Consider the following 9,104-nt stretch of genomic DNA (forward strand, 5'->3'; position numbering starts at 1 on the left):
TATGGACTTTTGCCAGCAAAGTAATGACTGTGCTTTTTAATATACTGTTTAGGTTTGTCACAGCTTTTCTTCCAAGTAGCAAGCATCTTTTAATTTCATGGCTGCAGTAAGTGTCAGAGGTGATTTTGGAGTCCAGAAAGTAAAGTCCGTCACTGTTTCCATTGTTTTCCCATCTATTTGCCATGAAGTGATGGGACCAGATGCCATGATCTTAGTGTCTTTGATGTTGTTAAGCTAGTTTTTTCACTCTCCTCTTTCACCTTCATCAAGCGACTCTTTAGTTCCTCTTAGCTTTCTGCCATTAGGGTGGTGTCACCTGAATATCTGAGGTTACGGTATTTCTCATGGCAATATTGATTACAGCTTGAACTTACTCCAGCTGTACATTTTCTACTTATATTTAATCATTTTGGTGTTTATAAAGGCGATGGGTAAAGTAGGTAAAGTAGGTGTTGCACATGTTCACTAGTGTCCAATTTTGTGTGACCCTGTGGAGTGCAGCCTGCCAGACTGCCCTGTCCATGGGATTCTCCAGGCAAAAATACTGAAGTAGGTTTCCATGCCCTCCTCCAGGGGATCTTCCCAACCCAGAGACCGAACCTGCATCTTCCATGTCTCCTTCACTTGCAGGTGAGTTCTTTGCCACTAAGGCCACCTGGGAAGCTGTATTGCTGCACCCTCAATGGTCGCTATATCTCACTGTGCGCACTATTCACTGAACCCACGGTAGGCAAAGAACAAGCTAAGAGGCTAAGAAGAGGAGGAGCTGTAGGAATTGCAGACACATTTATTCTTTCCTGGTTGATGCAGCAGCCATAGCATAACCTAACACAGTACAGCCGTAATAGTATACTGACCCAGCAGCCGTAATAGTATTCTCTCCTGGCTGATGCAGCGGCCATGGCAGTAAACATGCTTTATTCTCTCCTCTCATGGCTGACCCAAGGGACACTGCTGTGATGTAGCCATAAATGCTGCCACTTTCTAGGTGGAGCTCACTGTATCCCTATAGCACAAAGTAGTTCATGATTGACTACCTCATGATGCACATGTACAACGCTATAAATGATTTCAGCTGTTACACAATTATTAGTTATTATTTACAAAACGTGGGGCGAGAGAACCTGAACACACCGTCTTGGCCAATTTTCTCTTTCCCTACAGAAGCCCAAGATACAACGCTTTGAAGTACCGAGGTCTAATATAGCTTGCTTTCTATCTGGAGATAGCTGTCTAGTTCCAGGATCTATGATGTGTCCCATGCATTTAACTTGTTGCTTTGAGATTTGTGCCTTTTTCTGGGAGACTCTATCAGCCCGGGTCCCAACGAAATTAAGAATTTCAATGGAATTCTGATCTGAGTCCTCCATGGAGGGGCTGCATATTACTATATCTACATACTATAGAATAGCCCCTTCTTTTAGGTGTATTTCCCTCAGTTCCTTTCGTAGTTATATAAACATTTATAGGTTAACCAACATGCTTAATACAAATTTATCAACTGTCAAAATTACATGTTGGTCATGTGTAGTATACTAAGGTGGTTATTATCTACTTTCTGCTGCCATCCTGGAAGAGCCTCATTTGTTGTTTGTTTGTTTGTTTTACTTTTTTTTTTTTTCATTTATTTTTATTAGTTGGAGGTTAATTACTTTACAATATTGTAGTGGTTTTTGTCATACATTGACATGAATCAGCCATGGATTTACAAGTATTCCCCATCCGGATTCCCCCTCCCACCTCCCTCTCCACCCGACTCCTCTGGGTCTTCCCAGTGCACCAGGCCAGAGCACTTGTTTCATGCATCCAGCCTGGGCAGGTGATCTGTTTCACCCTAGATAATATACATGTTTCGATGCTGTTCTCTCGAAGCATCCCACCCTCGCCTTCTCCCACAGAGACCAAAATTCTGTTCTGTACATCTGTGTCTCTTTTTCTGTTTTGCATATAGGGTTATCATTATCATCTGTCTAAATTCCATATATATGTGTTAGTATACTGCATTGGTCTTTATCGTTCTGGCTTACTTCACTCTGTATAATGGGCTCCAGTTTCATCCATCTCATTAGAACTGATTCAAATGAATTCTTTTTAATGGCTGAGTAATATTCCATGGTGTATAATGTACCATAGCTTCATTATCCATTCGTCTGCTGATGGGCATCTAGGTTGCTTCCATGTCCTGGCTATTATAAACAGTGCTGCGATGAACATTGGGGTGCACGTGTCTCTTTCAGATCTGGTTTCCTCAGTGTGTATGCCCAGAAGTGGGATTGCTGGGTCATATGGCAGTTCAATTTCCAGTTTTTTAAGAAATCTCCACACTGTTCTCCATAGTGGCTGTACTAGTTTGCATTCCCACCAACAGTGTAAGAGGGTTCCCTTTTCTCCACACCCTCTCCAGCATTTATTGCTTGTAGACTTTTGAATAGCAGCCATCCTGACTGGCGTGTAATGGTACCTCACTGAGGTTTTAATTTGCATTTCTCTGATAATGAGTGATGTTGAGCATCTTTTCATGTGTTTGTTAGCCATCTGTATGTCTTCTTTGGAGAAATGTCTGTTTAGTTCTTTGGCCCATTTTTTTATTTATTTTTCTGGAATTGAGCTTCAGGAGTTGCTTATATATTTTTGAGATTAATCCTTTGCCTGTTGCTTCATTTGCTACTATTTTCTCCCAATCTGAAGGCTGTCTTTTCACCTTGCTTATAGTTTCCTTTGTAGTGCAAAAGCTTTTAAGTTTCATTAGGTCCCATTTGTTTAGTTTTGCTTTTATTTCCAATATTCTGGGAGGTGGGTCTTAGAGGATCTTGCTGTGATTAATGTCGGCGAGTGTTTTGCCTATGTTCTCCTCTAGGAGTTTCATATAGTTTCTGGTCTTACATTTAGATCTTTAATCCATTTTGAGTTTATTTTTGTGTATGGTGTTAGAAAGTGTTCTAGTTTCATTCTTTTACAAGTGGTTGACCAGTTTTCCCAGCATCACTTGTTAAAGAGGTTGTCTTTATTCCATTGTATATCCTTGCCTCCTTTGCCAAAGATAAGGTGTCCATAGGTTCGTGGATTTATCTCTGGGCTTTCTGTTCTGTTCCATTGATCTATATTTCTGTCTTTGTGCCAGTACCATACTGTCTTGATGACTGTGACTGTGCCTTTGTAGTAGAGTCTGAAGTCAGGCAGGTTGATTCCTCCAGTTCCATTCTTCTTTCTCAAGATTACTTTGGCTATTCGAGGTTTTCTGTATTTCCATACAAATTGTGAAATTATTTGTTCTAGTTCTGTGAAAAATACCGTAGTTGCAGGATATAAAATTAACAAACAGAAATCCCTTGCATTCCTATACACTAACAATGAGAAAACAGAAAGAGAAATTAAGGAAACAATGCCATTCACCATTGCAACAAAAAGAATAAAATACTTAAGAGTATATCTACCTAAAGAAACAAAAGACCTATACATAGAAAACTATAAAACACTGATGAAAGAAATCAAAGAGGACACAAACAGATGGAGATAAAATGTTCATGGATTGGAAGAAGCAATATTGTCAAAATGGCTATACTACCCAAAGCAATCTATAGATTCAATGTTTGTTTGTTTTTGGAAGAGCTTTAATCCTCATTTGAGTTTGCCTTACTTATATTGTTAAATAAGATGCACTAACTTCACATTTTTTAATAAAACAAAAATGAATATTTTTAGTGATAAAAGGCACAAAGAAGATAGAAATCATCAACCATTAAACACCTTAACAACAAAGAAACAAGATATATAAAGCAAAAATCAGAAGAAATATAAGAGAAAAAAATGTAATCATAGTGAGACATATTAACATTTCTCTGAGAATACTTTTTATGAAGTGAAGAAAAAATAAGAAAAGGGGCATCTTTAATGATGTCATCAATAATTTAAATATAATAGATTTATATTTAATGAATTTATATTAATCATATCCCACACAAAATTTTGTATCTTATATGTTGTTATTAGATGTTTTTAGGACATTTAGAAAAACTGGCAAAAAGATAAACATAACTAAATTTCAAAAAGTAGAGTTCTGTTTTGTGTGTGTGATTCAGTTATATATGCACATATGCTATTTTTCAAATTCTTTTCTATTATAAGCTATTACAAGACATTGCATATAGTTCCCTATGCTGTACAGTAAACATTTGTTGTTTGTTTCATATCTATTTTTTAATTAGAAATATAGAATTCTATTCATATTAAGTCAAGCAAGTGGAATCAAAGTATCATTAATTTTTTACTTAAGCAAGAATTCATAGATTTTCTAAACTATAAATATATATATATATATATATACACTTTATACATATTATTTACACATGTATACAAAACTTTTATAGTAAACTTGACAAAGGCTTGAAAAAGAATATCAAATTAAAAAAGAGAGAAATTGGAAAACTTAAACTAAATGAAATGGGAGAACTGAATATGAAATAGAAAAAGTGAAGCAAACTCTAAATGTAAAATATCCTCATACAGTCCAGTTGTTTTTAAACATGACTACTCATTAGAAGCATATCTAAAGCTTGGAGCAAAAAAAAAAAAAAAGCAATATCTGGGCATTTGTATTTTTAAATGCCAACATAATTCTGATATGCATCTGGATTTTAAAAAGTGATTACAGACATTTATATTAAATGGTAGTTTTGGCAACATATAATTCTATAACTTTCTGTGGACCAATGATGATACAATGGTAATAAGTGAATAACAGTTATATAATCACAATAATAAAAGATGTTTATCCGTTTTCACAATGAATAACCAGACAAAAAGTAAAAGAGAACTACAATTGCAAGCCATAATGGGAACATGATTAACCTAATATAAAATAATTACGTACAATTTGGGGAGTCAAGCGGAGAGATGTGTTAAGTGGAAGTGTATACAGGTAGATGTTTTCATCTGCTCAGCCAGTCTATGTCATTTGACCCATTTACATTTAAGGTAATTATAAATATGTATGATCATATTCTGAATTCTCTTAACTTTTCCTTGTCTTGAAAGCTTTTGATTGTGCCATCAAATTTGAAGGAGAGTCTTGCTGGGTATAGTATTCTTGGTCGTAGGTTCTTCCCTTTCATTACTTTAAATGTATCAAGCCATTTCCGCTGGCTTGTAGAGTTTCTGTTGAGAAATCAGCTGATAGCCTGAGAGGAGTTCCCTTGTATGTTATTTGTTGTTTTAATATTTTATCTCTGTCTTTAATTTCTGTCAGTTTGATTCCTATGTGTCTCGGTGTGTTCCTCCTTAGGTTTATCCTGCTTGGGACTCTCTGTGCTTCCTGGACTTGGTTGATTAGTTCCTTTCCCATGTTAGGGAAGTGTTCAGTTATTATATCTTCAAATATTTTCTCAGGTTCTTTCTCTCTTCTCCTTCTGGGACCCCTAAAATGTGAATGTTGGTGTGTTTAATGTTGTCCCAGAGGTCTCTTGCTGCTGCTGCTAAGTTGCATCAATCGTGTCCGACTCTATGCGACCCCATAAATGGCAGCCCACCAGGCTCCACCGTCACTGGGATTCTCCAGGTAAGAACACTGGAGTGGGTTGCCATTTCCTTCTCCAATGAATGAAAGTAAATAGTGAAAGTGAAGTCACTCAGCCATGTCTGACTCTTAGAAACCCCATAGATTGCAGCCTACCAGGATCCTCCATCCATGGGGTTTTCCAGGCAAGAGTACTGGAGTGGGTCGCCAGTGGCTCTCTTTATTTCTTTTCATTCTTTTATATGAATATATATATATATATTCATAGAATATAAATTCTAGAAAATATATATATATTCTATAGAACTATATGTATTCTATAGAATAGAATATATAGAATAGAATATATATTTTAGAATATATATATTCATAGAATATATATTCATATTCTGTTCTGTGGCAGTGATTTCCAGCATTCTGTCCTCCAGGATATTTATCCATTTTTCTGCCTCAGTTATTCTGGTATGGATTCCTTATAGTGTATTGTGCATCTCTGTTTTTTTCTTTAGTTCTTATAGGTCTTTGGTAAACATTTCTTACATCTTCTCAATCTTTGCCTCCATTCATTTCCCAAGATCCTGAGTCATATTCACTATAATTATTTTGCATTCTTTTTCTGGAAGGTTGCCTATCTCCACTTCATTTAGATGTTTTTTCTGGGGTTTTATCTTGTCCCTTCACCTGGGGCATAACTTTCTGCTTTTTCATATTGATTAACTTTCTGTAAGTGGTTTTGTTTTAGTTTTTATGGCATTCTTGCTTCTTCTATCTGTCCTCTGACAGCTGAGCTTAAGAGGCTTGTGTAATCTTCCTGATGGGAGGGACTGGTGGTGGGAAAAACTGGGTCTTCCTCTGGTGGGCAGGACCTTGCTCAGTAAAGCTTTAATCCAATTATCTGCTGATGGGTGGGTTTGCACTCCCTCCCTAGTAGTTATTTGCCTTGAGGCAACCCAGCCCTGCGGTCTATGGGCCCTATGATGAGATTAATGGGACCTTCAGGAGTATTTAAGCCAAAGAGAACCTTCCTAGAAAGTTGCTGCTGGTGAGGCCCTGCTGACCCACACCTTCACAGGAGGTAGCAGGTAGGCTTGGTTCAGTTTCCTGCGGATTCACTGCTCCTTTTCTCTGAGTCTTGGTGCTCACAGGGTTTTATTTGTGCCCTCCAATTCAGGAGTCTCTCTTTCCCCCAGTCCTGTGGAAGTCTTGTAATCACATCCCACTATGCTTCAAGGTCAAATTCCCTGGGGATTTCCAGTCTCTTTGTTGGGTTCCCAGGCTGGGAAGCCTCACATGAGGTTCTGAATCTTCACAACAGTGGGAGGACTTCTGTTCTCCAGTTTGTGGGTCATGCGTTTGTGGCAGGTATGGGATTTGATTTTATCGTGATCATGCCCCTCCTACCATCCCTCTGTGGCTTACTCTTTGTCCTTGGACATGGGATATATTTTCTTGGTTGACTCCAGCATCCTCCTGTCGAAAATTGTTCAACAGTTAGTTGTGATTTTGTTGCTCTTGCAGGAGGAGATGAGTGCACATCATTCTACTCCACCATCTTTAACTGGATTCTCTGAGTTCACATATTTTTATGAAACTGAATCTATGGACATTATTTCTTTCAGAATGTTATCATGATAACAGTGGTATTCATGTGTCTTTTACTAGAGTAAAATGTCCATGCAAATTGATAAACATTTGGCTTAAGTAAACATATAATAAACTATATCAGACACAGTAAGATTTACAAGTACTAACATTTATCATTACCTATCAAAAATTTAGGAAAAACCAGTCAAGTAGACCTGATACAGTAGAGTTTCCCTTTTAATTATCCTCTTGGGTATCAATAGTTGATGCTTCCTAGTATTTCTATATTGACCTGGGTTCAAAAAATAATTTAATATAACAATTATAGAGAGTTTTCAATCAATTCTGTTTGCAATTCTCTGAGTTCTTTCCTTGTTTAGTGCATTGCTACTGTCTATTTCTCTAGCTTTTCCAACAACATTCATTTATTAAATACTAGAGTTTAGAATGGTCCTTCATTAATACTTCAATCACAAAGCATGCAATTTATTTTGGGGGGAGGAAGAGGTCTCTTTTCTGCATACATTCAGGCAAGAAATTCTGAGAGCTACCTCTGTAATCCTGGAACCTGCTCTGTTCTCTCTTTCTGCGGTTCTCTTCCTCTCTCTCTAACAGTCTATTGATGAATATATAAATAATAGATAGATAGAGAGATAGATATTTAAACAAGTAAACTTCCTCCTTTCTATTTGTCTTTCTCTTCCCACTCTTCCTCACCTATGGTCTAGGAGACATTACTTAATATTAAAACAGACTGTAAAATTCCTCACTTTTTGGAGGAGGAAAGTAATATGTCAATTGAAAAACACACTCTCATCTAACAAAAGTCTTTTAAAAGAGTTTGATCAGGGGTTCTTCATATTATTTTCAATAGTCAATTCCCCACTCCATGATCTATTGCACCCTGAGACTGCCTATGACCCCTAACACATTGGCCACTTGTCATTAATTTTATTTCATTGGTGTTCATACTAGGTCCCTGGAATTTTCTCTTTTCAAAGAGGACAAAATGAAGCCTCAAAGAAGTTATCAATTACTCGAAGTCTTATATTTCATCCACTCTTACATTCACCAAATTTTTAGAATTATGCCATATCACCCAAAGTTTACACTGTGTATGGATTTTGATGTTTTAATCAACATGACTCACCATTTTCAGTTAGTTTTTAAGCAGGAAAAAAGATGATCCAGATAATCTTGGAGGAAAAGGGTGTGTGTGGCAGGAACAGAATAGAAAAACAAATAAGTCCTCAATGCAACAGGGAAAATGAGGTATATCAGATGAACAGAGAGAAGACCTAAATTGTTCATGGTGAGCTCTAGAATGGAAGGGTGGGAATCTGTGGTTGCTGCTGAGGAAGAGGCCATGTGGCAGAGGCTTACTTTCCTTGTGGACAGTGGCAGAGCTCTAAAAACAACAATGAAATAACCACACTCACCCAATTGTGAGATGCTTTTATATGTGTAGGTGATGGAAGAAAGAGAATTTTGGCAAGGAGACAGCTAAAGGTTTGGAAAGACAATAATTAAATATCATAGAAAAATCATCAGGACCTGAATTACAGATTGTGTTGTAGAGAATAAAAGATAAAATGGATACTTTTTTGCTTCAATATCACACTGTTTATAAAAAGCACTGAAAATGAACTATTTTCTGAGGGGCTGAGGAAGTCTCCTCTACCATCATGCTTGGTCTGCCCTTTTTATAGCAGCTTTTAATGGTGCTACTCCAGTTTAGCAGGAAGCACTACGCTTTATGTCTGCACTGTCATTTAAGTGTTTCTTCCCTAAACACAGTGTGTTTTATACCCTAAGTTACCAAAGGTATTACTGCTTGGCAGAATTTCTTTTTCATAAGTCATTTAAAGTGTCCTAGGTATCATTTTATGACAACTTTACAAGGTTTTTGTAGGTTATCATAGTTTCCTAGGTATGACCATAGTTATCCCCTGAAGATATAACTAATGATTTTACTTCCTCATCCTCAAATTTCTGTGAATTCACATTG

Source organism: Cervus canadensis, chromosome 23 (genome assembly GCF_019320065.1).
Source record: "Cervus canadensis isolate Bull #8, Minnesota chromosome 23, ASM1932006v1, whole genome shotgun sequence".
In the NCBI taxonomy this organism is placed as follows: domain Eukaryota; kingdom Metazoa; phylum Chordata; class Mammalia; order Artiodactyla; family Cervidae; genus Cervus; species Cervus canadensis.